The sequence below is a fragment of the Oryctolagus cuniculus genome, chromosome 19, assembly GCF_964237555.1.
Source record: "Oryctolagus cuniculus chromosome 19, mOryCun1.1, whole genome shotgun sequence".
Taxonomy (NCBI): Eukaryota; Metazoa; Chordata; class Mammalia; order Lagomorpha; family Leporidae; genus Oryctolagus; species Oryctolagus cuniculus.
The window spans coordinates 28,516,273-28,529,831 of record NC_091450.1 but is presented as its reverse complement, the minus strand read 5'-3'; the positions used below and the strand labels follow the sequence as shown (position 1 = coordinate 28,529,831).

The window sequence follows — 13,559 nt, the reverse complement described above, 5'->3', positions numbered from 1 at the left end:
CGTGGGCGGAGGCTTAGCCCACTACACCACAGCACCAGCCCATGTGGCTGCCCTTAATCACCCGTCAGAAGCATCAGGGCCCGCAAATCCCCACTACTGACTTTGTGACTCTTTAAGGAAGACTTTGCTGCCCTGTCTAGCTAAAGATCAAACCAGAAAGGAGATGCAGGGATTTCTGTTTTCAGAGTGGGTTTCTTAGTATTTCCATTTCCCAACATAGACTTCCCACCCTCCTCCTTCAACAAGCAGGAGAAAGTAGCCTACTGACAAACAGGATTTGGGGCTCAGAAACAAGCGAAATCGTGTCAGTTTTCAGCAGTGACGTTTCTTTGCCAAATTCATGTGAATAGCCGTGTCTGTGTTCATGGAGAAGGACATCTACACGTCTTGGTGTACACTAGAGAAACCCTGTTAGTCCTGGAACAAACCCTGCGGAACCCTTGTGTCTTTGTTGGTATAGTCACACCACGAGAGAAGTCATCAGTAAGGGAAGTCCAGGTGTTTTCTGAGATCGGTTCCATCTTCAATTGCCCACCCGTTTTCTGCAACTGGATTGTGCGTTCAACAGTTTTCTGGGGCCTGGAAGATGAACATAGTGTTTAGAATTGCCATTTGGTGCATTTAAATCTTGCATAATAAGTTATAAGAAAAAGCATCCGAGCTAGGTGGAACTGAAGGCTCTGTCCAAACTTTCAAATGCTTTTCTTTTTAAGTCGATGTTGAGGTTGGCTTTGATTTCTGAGCGGGACAGGGGATGAAAGAAAACTAGGACGTGAAGACGGGGTGGGGGGAAGAAAGCGGCAAGGGAGCCTCTCCGGGGGGGGGGGTGTTGGAGGCCCCCCGCCCAAGAGGAGAGGCTGCCTCCTCCCTCAGGCTGAAAGCTCTCTGAGCTCCAGAACAAAAGGTTGTCAAAGCGAAAGACAGCGCCAGGGTTCTTGGGAGAACTGGATGCAGCTCTGAAAGTAGTGCATGGGTGTCGCTGACACCCGCTTCTCGCCTGAGGATTGGCAAAGTGGGGGTTGCCGGCGTTACCCAGAGCAACAGGATGGAGAATAACTGTTGGGGAGGATGCGTCAGGGCACCTGCCGTCTGTGCTCTGAGAGAACCGGAAGTTAGGGGCGAGGACAGGGATTCTAAGTGGACACTGAGCGGACACTCAGCTTGCTTGGGCGGCTGCGTCGAAGCCTTAGGACTTGAGGCAACAGCAGAGGCTGATCACTGCCCAAGTAACCCAGGCATGCCAGCGTCACGGGCCCCACCACACTCGTGCAAGCCACCAGCGGCACTGAGCCCCAGGAGAATGAGAGAGAAACCACAGGTGTACTGCCCACTACTGGGAAGCCTCCTGTCCCGCTGGATGTCCTTGGCCCCTTCTCCTGGGCCCCAACCCTGAGAGAGTAGGTCGGTCCCACAGGTGGGCTTCGTGCCCCTGATCCTGCAGATCCCAACAGAGGTTGGCGCACAGAGGCTGGGGATGCCCTCTGCCCCCTGCTCGTCTAGTGGGCGAGAGTTTGGGTGTCGTTGACTCTGGAAGCCTTAAAATGATGTGGGCTGAGTTTGTCTAAGCCAGAGATTAGGAAGGTGCTGCGTGTTCCTTCGATGTCACTGAGGGTCTCCACCCAGGGGCTTACCCAGGCTCCCGGCCACTCCGCCCACTGCCTCCTGTGTGGCCTGGGGTTCCATCAGCCTCTCTCCACTTCAGTGCCTTTGTCGTAACTGGACGCAGTCATAGACTCTTCCTCTCCGGCTCATCGGGTGCTGTCCTGAAATGCACTGTGTGACAGAGCTTAGCAGAGCGGTGGCCGTTCAGCCAGGGACTGGTAAACAGCAGCCGGGAGTCAGGCTTGGTTCTAAATGCCAGGCACTGTGGGCTGGAAGCCACCCTGAGTGCTCATGGGTAATGACTCACTTGGAGTAGGTGCAGGTGGTGTTCCTGTTGTCTAACTCAAGTAAGCGTCATCCAGAGGAGTTAATGAACTTGCCCAAGGTCACACAGCAAGGAAGTAGTGGAGCTGAGAATCAAAGCCAGATAGTTTGGTTCCAGTGCCTGTAAACATTTATAGTTAATTATTATCATTACTACATTTTAAAAAGTTCTTTTTCCTAAAGCCAAAAGTCAAAGCTTTGGAACATGGACAATTAGAGAAAGAGTACTTTCTGTAGTTTTGTCATTCTGACCTCTGCTAAGCAGGTATCTGTCCCCAGGATTATCTGCCTGATACATGAAGGTGCTTGAAAAAAATTGTGGAAAATGGAATTAAAAGATCAACTTATATTGGCGCAAAACATTTGAAATTCATGCATGCGGGGTTCTTCAACAAGATCATGAAAAATGCCTGTCACTCAAAAACTCTGCATAGGTTTTGAAAAGCTTTGACACCTAAGTAAACTGAATTCCATTTTTCTAAGAACTTTTTGAAGTATCAAATTCAATAGGTGTATAATAAATATATTGGGGTGATTGGATAAATGAACAGCTGTTTTAAAACTTATATTTATTTCAAAGGGGGAAATGGAGAGAGAGAGAAAATATGTGTGTGTTTGTGTGTAAGTGTGAGTGTGTTGTGTGAGAGAGAGAGAGACCAAAATCAATCTTCCATGCACTGGTTCATTCCCCAAATGCCTGCAGCATCCAGAGGTAGGCAGGAGCAGAAGCCAGGAGCCCAGACCTCCATCTGCATCTCCCTTGTGGGTGGCAAGGACCCAAGTACTTGCACCATCACTACCACCCAGGGTGCACATTACCGAGAAGCTGAAATCAGAAATGGAACCAGGACTTGAACCCAGGGCCTCAGATCTGGAACGCGGATATCCCAAGAAGCAGCCTAAGTGCCTTGCCAAATGCACCCTGCCCATAGCACCCGCTTTTGAGCCCCCTGTTCCCTTCCAGGACAAACATCCATCCTAATACTCCCAGGTGTCTGTGCTGTCTGCTTCAGCAGCACTACTGTGGGCTACATTATACCCCAAATACATGTGGAACCCCAACACCCCACCACCACCACCACCACATGATGGCATCTGGAGAAGGGGACTAGGGGCAGGGGTGAGGCTTGGTGCAGTTCCCAGGAGGGGATTGGCATCCTTGTAAGAAGGGGGAGAGACTAGAGTTAATTTCTGGCTGACCTGAGAGGACACAGCAGGAAAGCAGTCATATGCAGCCCAGAAAGAGCCTCCAGAGACCCCAGCTGACTGGCATCTTGATCAGGACCCCCAGGCTCTAGTACGTTGAGAAGTGGCTGTTGGTAAGCCCCTCCCCCCCCTCCCCATGGTGCTTTGCTGGAGCAGCCAGAGCCGACTAGCAGAGACACCTGCATGGCCCCTGCACTTTTGGCCGGGTGCGTGCTCATCCCATATTTCTCAAGAATCAGAACCAGCTGAGGAATCTGCAGTCAGTCCTTCTGTGTCCTGCAGCCTTCCCCTTTCTGAGGCTTCATCATTGAGCAGAACATGGAGTGTATTTGCATTGAGGGAAATGCGATGTATTTCTTAAATCTGTGTCACCTGTCTGTGGAATCTGCCCCGCCGAGCTGCGAATGAGGCATTAACTACATCCAAAGCTATGTGATTAACTTATTTGTTTGCCTCCGGACTTGAAATGAAAAAAGCCAGGAAGCTGGGCAAAGTCGGCAGGGGCCCCCGTTTGGAAGCAGGATTGTGAGAAAGCCTGAAACGTGGGTTTTAATTCACATTCCCTGGGCTTCCTAGGATGGTGATTTTTTAATGGAAAGTAACTTTTCAGCATCTCGCTTCGTTTTAAATGGAGAGTGGGCACCATTGTCTAATGCAAGGCATGAAGTTGATTGAGTACGCCTGATTTTTCTCCCCCACCCCATTCTGTGGCTCTTTGTACACATTCAGTATGGTTACATTTTTGCTTAGAACATATATATTTTCCCCCTGAACTTTCCTCGATTGCTTTTTTATCAGGTTTACAAATCAAATCACATAGGTATATTGCAGAGCTCTGTGATATTATTTTCTGAGCTTATAGTACAATGTATTGAATTATGCCAGCCCATGCACTGCCCCTGCTATGCTGTGCAGAGAGAGAGAGAGGCACCGTGGACCCTGTAAATTCTCTCGGTGCCCGGCATGACTGGCTAAATCAAGACCGCTATTCAGGCTGCAAGAAGAGACAGAGCAAGTGTTCATTATACAAATCAATTTGGTCCAAAGTACATCGCAGTGGGTACTCAACCATCGCTCACATAATATTGTCAACTTAATCAAATAATGCCTGGAAGACACTCACAAGCTTTTCTCTCTGAGAAATAACTTGATTGGTGGGGGAGGGAGAAGCAGCTGGCTACTCAGAAGAGCACTTTTTATTTATCCCTGGGAAGAGTTGGTGCCGGTGAGAGGGGAGTTGCCGAAATCCAATAGGATGATGGCTAGGGAAGCCAGGCTGTCTTCGTCTCCTGTTGGGCACTGGGGTTCCTTACCTGGATAGCAGAATTGGGGGTGCTCATGGAGAAAGGAGAGGGCTGAGCCTGCAGAGGTTTTCCGCGTGGATTTGCTGACTGCCTACTGCGCGCTATGGTAGAGGGTTACAAAGATGCATTGTCTGCGGTGTTTAACTTTGGGGTGTTAAGATTTCCCAAAGACGGAGATAAGCAAACCTCCAAAAGCAAAATCAGGAAGCTGTGGTTGATGGGGGGCGGGGGGGCCCTGGAGGGCAGCTCAGGGCTCTGCAAGCTCCAGCAGCAGTCTGGTTTCCTGTGCTTTCTGGCAGGCTGGGCGGCTGTGCTGGGGCCTCCCCCGTGAGCTCGCTGCTCTGAGCGCAGAGCTGCTGTGACCCTCGCTCCTCTGCGCGCATGCTTGGCAGTTACCCTCCAGGGCTGTCTTTCGACTGCAGAGCATCTTGGCCTTTGGGCATTGAGTCCCACACGGCCACCTCCCAGCTGTGCGGCTGTGAGCAGATCACGGCTGCTCACTGCACCTCCGTGGACCACGTTGGGAGACAGCAACAAGACGCCAGCTCAGGGTGGGACCTCCGTGAGGTTTTCCTTTGCGTGCTCTTTGCAGACCCCTCGGCAGGCCCCGCACGTTGCTTCTGAGCCGTCAGTGGACGGCTGAGCTCAGCATCTGTGCAGCAATCCCTCCCCGGTCTCCACTCACAACGAGGGCAGAAGCAGGCTTGTGTGGACTTGGAAAAATCGCCTGCAAAACTCAGAGGCTTAGCATGTGTCACCCCCAGGGAATGGGTCCACAGCTTCCTGAAACCTTAGGTGTGTACATGAACACAGAGATGTGGGGGGTGGGGGGAGGCGGACCACCGAGTAACAGCAGGAATCAGGACAGTACCCAGCACCACTGTTGAAAGCCCCTCTGAATGGAACCATCTGACACTGTAGATGCTCTAGGTACCATCTTTAATTCCTGCAGGAGCCAAGAATTTCATTCAGAATCCTTATTTGAGGGACAGGCATCAAGGCACGGCAGGTTAAGCGGCCACTTGTGATGCCTGTGCCCCCTGTTGGAGTGCCTGAGTCGAGTCCTAGCACCTCCACCTCAGATCCAGCTTTGTGCTAATGTGTGCCCTGGGAGGTAGCAGATGATGGCTCAAGGGCTTGGGCCGCTGCTACCCACAAGGCAGACCTGGAAGAGTTCCTGGCCCTGGCTGTTGCAGACAATTGGGGAGTGAACCAGCAGGTGTAACATGTTCATATTCTCTCTGTGTTCTTCTTCCCCTCTTCCTATTATTTTTCTATCCCTTTCCTCTCTCTCTCCTCCCCCCATCCCTCCTCCCCCTCTTCTTTTCCCTCCCTCCCTCCCGAGCAGATGAAAACAAAGCTTTTTATAAACTTTATTTGAAACTTGGTTGAGAGTCGACTTCATCACACTGCTCATTTCAGAGCCCAGTGACAGCATCATTGCTTTAGGGAAGGCCCTTTTTTTTTTTTTAAGATTTATTTATTTGAAATCAGAGTTACCCAGAAAGAGAGGTCTTCCATCCACTGGTTCACTCCCTAGTTGGTTCGTATGGCCGGAGCTGCACTGATCTGAAGCCAGGAGCCTCTTCCAGGTCTCCCACATGGGTGCAGGGGCCCAAGGCCTTGGGCCGTCTTCTGCTGCTTTCCCAGGCCACAGCAGAGAGCTGGATGGGAAATGGAGCAGCTGGGACTTGAACCCGCACCCATATGGGATGCCAGCACTGCAGGCGGCAGCCCCAGGGAAGGCTCTTGCTCTCCAGCTCCGTCTTCTTTCCTCCCTGTTAAATCCATCCTCCCTCCACTCTGCTCCACCCGACCCTCTAGGCTCAGAAGCTTTGCTGAACAGAACTCTGTGCAGTGAGGGAAAAGTGCTGTGCCTGGGCTCCCTGTCAGGGAACGTGATGGTTTTCTGACTGCTGCATCGCAGTAGCGCACACCTAGTGCCTTTGATAACATGACTGTGTTATGCTGTCATTCAAGCTGTCAGGTGGAATGGCTATCATAGCCTGCACGATTTGTTTGTTTCTGAAGGCTCTCGTTGGGCTCCATCTCCTGGCATTTTCCTTCTTCCATCGTTGGGCTCATGGCCCCTTCCTGGGTCTTCAAACCAGAGATGGTGGTGGAGTCTTACACGGTAGCGTTCCCGCTGTGAGCTGTTCTGCCTGCAAGTTCTGCCTTCTACCGGTGATAATGTTGGGCCCACACTGGTTAATCCAGGATAATCTGTTTTACAGTCTGGTGATTATCAGCCTTAATTCTCTCTGCAATCTTATTACCTCTTGGTCCTGGGAAGTGACCTCCTCACACCTTCCTGGGATTATGACACAGACGTCTGTAGGGGTCTTATTTTTCCCACCGTGCGGCACGCACACCACTCGGCACGTGCAGTGGGGCCAGAGGCTGAGGGACTGCATTTTCAGTTGGGTTCAGCTTGAAACGTAAGCACTGTTACTTGATTCGGTTATTGGAAACCTTTGTGGTTTTCTTGAGTCTTCAGCTGTCATTTTTTCAAAACTTAACGTAGATCAATGTTTCCCCTGAAAATTCAGTGCCCATATGGAGGTGATGAGCTCTAGGTGTAAAGCAACATTTTGAAGAATGAGTACCAAGAAAAAAAAAAGAATGTAAATTATCTATTATAGTGAGGACATTCTGGAATAATTATTTTTATAAAATAGGTTAAAATACGTATATTTTTCAAATGTCTTAATACCTCTTTCTCCTTTTGCAATGAGTCCTCTGGGAATTCTAAAATTATCTATATTAGTTATGCTTTATTTTATTGGGCAGGGCTGCCTTTTACTACTTACTTGGTCAGTATTCTTGAGCTCTGTCTAGTGCTGATTTCTAGTACGTGTGCTTTTCATTTCCATCAAACATGATTCCTGGGGCAGGCCTTTGGCTTAGGGACTAAGAGGTCAGTTGGGATGTCCGTGTCTCACGTCCGAGTACCTGGGTTGAGTTCCAGCTCCATTCCCGATTCCAGTTTTCTGCTGATGCACACCTTGAGGCACCGGCTGTGGTTCCAGTGACTGATTGCCGGCTGCTCATCTGGGAGATGAGGATTGCATTCCTGGCACCTGGCTGGCTTTGGCTCAGCTCAGCAGCCCTGGCCATGGAGGGCATTTGGGAAATGAACCCATGGATGGGCCTGCTGTCTCACATTCGTCATCTCTCTCTCTCTCTTAAAAATTTGTATCATTTCTTGTTTTATTTCTAATCGCTGTTCCCTCCCTGCCCTCAGCACTGTATGTCGAAATCTCTCCTCTCCCTCTGATTCTGATTCTTGCCAACGGCTGCGTGGTGTTCCCACCACGTCTGCGCTTCCCACCTTTGCCTCTCCCACTGCAGCAACTGCAGACAACCCTGGGGTGGAATCTCTAATCCTAGCTCTGCAGCTGAGGGAGCTCACACTCAGAAGGCCTTAAGCAGCTGACTATTCAGTCATGGGCTGGGAGTTTTTCCCACGCATCAACATGCCTTACCTACGCTTCCACTCCCACTTACCTGGCTGTGGGCAGCAGAGGCTGTGCAGGCGGAGTTGGCAGTAGCTATGGAGGCTCTGGGTGGGGTGGGGAGCAGAATCAGAAAGGTGCGTTTTTCCACCTGACTGTGCGTATTCTGTCTCGCAAACAGGCGTCCCTGGATTGGTCGATATCAAAATCCAATTTCACCAGGATTAGCCTTGGGTTGCTCAGAGCTATTCATCGAATTAGGAACGATTATAGCGGAGGGAGCCCTGTGGTTCTTTATTAAGGTCTTTGTGGAAGCACTAAGTGATCTTTAGGAGATTAAAGTGCCGGTGGAGTTTTCTTAACATTTATAACCTGCACCGATACCTGGGGAGTTTGTTTATTAAGAAAAATGCCGTGGCACACATCCCGCCTCCTAACGGGGCCTTCACCCAGGGCAAGGTAGAAGCTGGCGCTGTGCTCCTGGCGAGCTTGTTCGGAGAGCTCGAGGCGAGTGAGCTTCCTGGGCACACAGGGCTCTGCAGCCTTTACTGGGCAGTGGGAGTCGTGCCCGCCTGGACCCAGGAGATGAAGAGGAACTGCCGATGGTTGTTGATAGTAATGATGATAACCGCAGTGCTCCCTGTTGGTGCATGGGACTCACACGTTTACAGAGGCATTGAGGTCACTTTCCCACTTGAAAGGGTCCGAGACAGCTGCACACTGGTCATTTTATGGAGATGCACACTAACACCTAGAAAGATGGCATTGATGTTGCTGTATCACTCTCATGGCAAGGCCACGGACACTGAGAACTTCCCACCTGGTCCACAGCTACTTATTGGCATTTTTCACTTGGTGGGATCTTGCCTCCCCAAGGGAACGTTGGAATCCCAGAAGATATTTTTGGTTCCCCCAACTCAAGGGCAGGCTATGGGGTGGAGGCCAAATATCCTGTAGTGTACGAGGTAGCCCCACCCACACCCAGGAAGGAACCTGGCATATTGCCAACACACCTCCCCGAGGTGCTGCTGTCCTGAGGAAGGAAGCAGACCAGTGGGCAGGAAAGCAGCCTGCCCCTGTGGAGGTCCGTCGTGGCGAATGAGACAAGCACTGTGCAGACCAAGAGACAGACATAGGAGTGTCTCCTTGTCATGGCGTCACCCTCCTCAGTTTGCATTACCATGGTCAACTGGGGTGTGAAAACACACATGGCGACTCCTAGAACTAATTCCTAGTCTTTAACTTGTATGTCATTCTGAGCAGCACGATGGGATGTTTTGCCATCCACTTCATCCTGCCCGAGACGTTAACTAGCATATGCGCTATGCACCTGGTAGTCTTTGAGTAGCCCTCTCAGTTAGTTACCAGATCAACTGTCACAGTACCGCAATTCTCGTCTTCAACAGTTTGACTTAATCATGGGCTTGAATGAAGGAGTAGGGATGCCAGCATGTTGGGTATGCCCAAGAGAAACTACAGGGTGCTTCTCTGAACTGAAGAGGTGGAAGTTTTCAAGTAGGCAAGGAAAGTAAAGATGGCATGCTAAGGTTGCGGAGATCTGCAACAACAAAGAATCTTCTGCCCACGAAATGGTAAAGAAGGAAGTACGGAAATCCACGATGACCGTTACACACACTGTGCTTATTCACAATGGAAAAGGCCTTGCGTTTGTGGATTGGTACAATCTGCTGTTGCAGGCGTCCAGCAGGGCTCGTGACAGACATCAGCTGTGGATACGAGGGTTGTGGTAGCATCAGTGAAGAAGGGATGAGTGCCGTGAAGCAGTGAGCAGGCCGATGCAGAGCTGCTTGAGATTCTGGGGCCAGGAAAGGTTTCCCCGCCAGGCTGAGGTCTGGACAGAGACCGTATTGGCAAGAGGGCAAGCCGTGCGGGCATCCAAAGCAACAGCCTTCCAGCCCTAGGGAACAGCAAGTGAGGAGGCTGAGGGGGAAGCCTGCTGAGTGTGTCTTAGGAAGAGAAAGAGGCTTGTGAGCAGGGAGAGCTGCGGACGGCAAGGAAGGAGACGCTCTGGCCGGAACACACAGAACCTCACGGACCTGGATGAAGGCCCAGACTGCAGGCTGAGAGAGAGAGGACCCCACCACCACCCACCCCCCCAGCCTCTGTACACTGCAACTCAGACCCTCCGTTCTCGATTGAGCATTCTCCCCGTCCTCCACTCCGAGTGAGTGGACCAGCCTGACTCTGCTGGGTAGCTGCGTTCCGTCTTCTCATCTGCCACGCATGGTGACAGGTGCACTTCCAGTTCAGATCGATCTCGTTATAAAGCAAACATATCATAAAAAAACAACTCTGACAATTCAGGAGTTCTTTAGCATTTGATTCCCAGGGAGCCTGCACAGCACCAGCCTTGGGTATCATTGCCCTTCAGGAAGATGCATTCTAGATGTTTAGTTTTCTTCCAAGTTTCACGGTTGCTTTACGGTGGTTTTCTTCCTCCTTAGAAATTTCACTGTGGGCCTTTGCCGTAAGCTTCCAGGAGCCTCTTGGGCATCGCCGCATCCGGGCCCAAGGACAGAGAAGCAGGTTAGGAGCCTAGGCCAATCACCAAGGGAAGATGGGAGTAGCTTCTGAGTTTGGGGCCTGGTTAAGATGAACCCTGCTGGGGCCGGTGCTGTGGCATAGCGGGTTAAGCCGCTGCCTACAGTTTCAGCATCCCATATGGGTGCAGGTTCGGGTCCTGGCTGCTCCCCTTCCGATCCAGCTCTCTGCTGTGGCCTGGGAAAGCAGTAGAAGATGGCCCAAGTCCTTGGGCCCCTGCACCCATGTGGGAGACCTGGAGGTGGCTCTTGGCTCGGTTTCGGTGTAGCTCCGGCCTTTGCGGCCAATTGAGGAGTGAACCAGTGGATGGAAGACTGACTCACTCTCTCTCTCTCTCTCTCTCTCTGCCTCTCCTTCTCTCACTGGGTAACTCTGACTTTCAAATGAGTAAATAAATCTTAAAAAGATGGCCCCTGCTGACACATGAGGTGAGCCTGAGGTGGCCCTGGAAGGGCCCTGGTCTGAGGCCAGCTCCCATTGAGAGCTTCATGCTGCCTGCAGCGGAAGACGATGCGTCAGTTCCTTGCCCACAGCCCCTCTTGCTGTGTGCACTCTGGAATTGTTTGTGTTCTGGGGGACTGAAGTGGATTGAGAAGTGACTTCCAACAATACATCCGTAAGCCAAGCTCCACGAACTGAATGGATGTGACCTCACTTAGGAATGACGACATCTTGACAGCGGTCATGAGGGTCTCAGGACAAGATCGCCATGGAATGGGGACTGGTTCTGCTACGTCCAGCAGGTGCAGTCCCTATCAGGAAGGAGGCAGAAGGAGATGGGGGTCAGAGACACAGAGAGAACAGGCCGCTCAGAGATGGAGGCAGAGGCAGGAGGGAGCAGCACAGCCCCACGCCCTGGAACACCCGGAGCCACCAGAAGCTGAGAGAGGCCGGGCCGTGTCTCCCCCGAGGGAGTGTGGCCCCACCTGCACCTTGATTTTGAGAGAGGACAGTTCCGTTGCCATCAGCCCGCGGGTTAGTGTCAGGATGCTAATCCAGAGGCACAAAATGCAGTCGTGGTCTGAGTGCATTTGCCACGAGAGTTCCCAGACAGCGGGGAGGAGCCCGAGCTCGCTGGCCTGGGAGAGTCCGTGAGAACCAGGCCCCGCAGTGACTGCTTCCTCCCCCTCCTGGTGCGTTTGGTTCTCACTGCCATCTCGAGGTCACCGTCTAGTCCATGACCGGCCTTTTACAGAAGGGAAGCCGAGGCTCAGACAGGGAGAGTTACCTGCCTGACATGAGCAGATCTGGAGACAGGCTCACACGCGGGGCTGTGCGGTCCAGAAACCCTGGTTCTGTAGGCCACGTCAGCATGCAAACAGGCGTGCTCAGTTTGACAGAGATCTCCTCTCAACCTGTGCATCTGAATACTCCTTCCCTTTCCTCACACCCACAGTCGACAGAAATGCTTTTATGTTCACGTTTTTGATGTGTTTCCTTAAAAATTATTTTTAACACACAGGTATTCCTACATAACAATTTACAGGCATTGTATATACACACACACTACAAAATGATTAATTGAGCGTTGTATGTTTTTATCAAAAGAAACAACACAGAGATTTCTCCAAAGTCCTGTTTGACTAGAGATGATTAATTTTAATTTTCACATGAGCGGCGTAATGCTATTAATCATTTAATATGTTTAATCATAATCTCTGTAATTCCTAATTAGGTTTATTAAACTGAAACATCCAACAGTTGTGCACAAATCCGAGTCTAAGTCTCCTTCTTGGGGGTGGGAGGGAGCTCGTTTTGATTCTGTATTGCAGCCGCAACTTCTAACAGGATGGAAAAATGTGCCAGAAGTGGGTTCCTTAGCTGCTGCTTCTACAAACCTAGAGGCTTGTGGCACCGTAGTAAAACCCCAATCCCCATCAAAAGTGGTGGTCTGGTCATTCAAGTTCATCGCTCCGTGGTAGACATGGAACCAGATGGACATTACCAGTAGGGAAAGCGTAGATCCTGCTCTGTGTGGGTCGCGTGTTATCATATTGTTCTTGGGGTATCCCATGAAGACAGCAAAGTTGATTGTTGATGTCTTGGTTTGTTTATCCATGCACTGATGATTCATTGATTCGGTTAGCAAGCCAGCCCCTGTTGAACAGACTTCGGAGCGCTGACGCCATGTGCTGCTCGCACCAGCTGGGAGCCTTAAGTGGCCCCTCCTAGTTTTTAGGGTGAGGTGGAGCCTATAGCTTTGTGCACAGGGCTCTTAGCCACCCAGGCCCTGGGTCTGGTCATGTGCTCTCTGATTCTTCCTTTGTACGTGCTATCCACCACCCACCACTGAGGGGCGCTACAGCCCAGACGTACCACCCTGAATCCAGAGCACCGTTGCACATCCTGCATGTTGCACCTGCTGTACCGTGTCTTGGCAGACACCGTGCCGTCAGCTCTGTCCTGTGACCTCTCCCACGTAGAAGGTGACTGCAGACCTGCCAAGCCCAGCTGAACTTCCAGCTGGGCTGTGTGTCTCGACTGTCTCATTGCAGTGTGTGACACTCTGTATTACCGTTCTCTTCTTCTTCTACTTTCTGGTCCACTAAACTGGGAGCCGCATGTGACTTCTGAGTCGAGCACACAGTAGGTGCTCAGTAGGGATGTGCTTAGTAAATAAATAGGACCTTCCTTTATGCTTCCCCAAATCAGTTCACTCTTAATTGAATATTTTAAAGAAACTGATAATCACTCTGAAAAATCCATTACTTTGTGTTCATTGAACATATACTACGTGCCAAGAACTCCGCCAGTGTGGTGCACATTATTGCATTCAGTTTCATAAAACCTTACAAGGTGTTTCTCATCTTCCAGTGAATAGAGCTATCGCCATCTTCCTTCCCGTTCAGTGCAACGGCACAGACAACGTGACCCAGTACGTCATTGTGGTTGTCATCATGACGTGGTCTTGAAAGTTGACAAAGTCATCTCGCAGGGCTTTGGATAGCAGATGAGCTTGGAAGGCCAGGCTAGCAGCCACCAGGAAGTCTGGCCTTCCGAGTGCAACACAGATGTGTTAGGAAGGAGCATTCCAACGACACCATGTAGTAGAGACCAGGGTTGAGGAGCAAGGTGCCAGTGAAGCACATGTTACTGGAGTATTTGA

At 50.9% G+C, this 13,559-nt stretch overlaps 1 protein-coding gene and 1 long non-coding RNA gene across 41 annotated transcripts in view; one reads left to right on the top strand and one right to left on the bottom strand.

The window, feature by feature from the left end:
• RBFOX1 (RNA binding fox-1 homolog 1) overlaps positions 1 to 13,559 on the top strand; it is a 2,206,955-nt gene that overhangs the window by 2,051,633 nt on the left and 141,763 nt on the right. The gene's annotated exons all lie outside the window — the stretch shown is intronic.
• On the bottom strand, positions 173 to 3,214 carry LOC127491482 (uncharacterized). The gene is made up of 3 exons (XR_007920192.2): positions 3,127 to 3,214; positions 1,632 to 2,047; positions 173 to 579 (listed from the first exon to the last, which is right to left on the bottom strand). It is a non-coding gene; the product is annotated as an uncharacterized lncRNA (long non-coding RNA).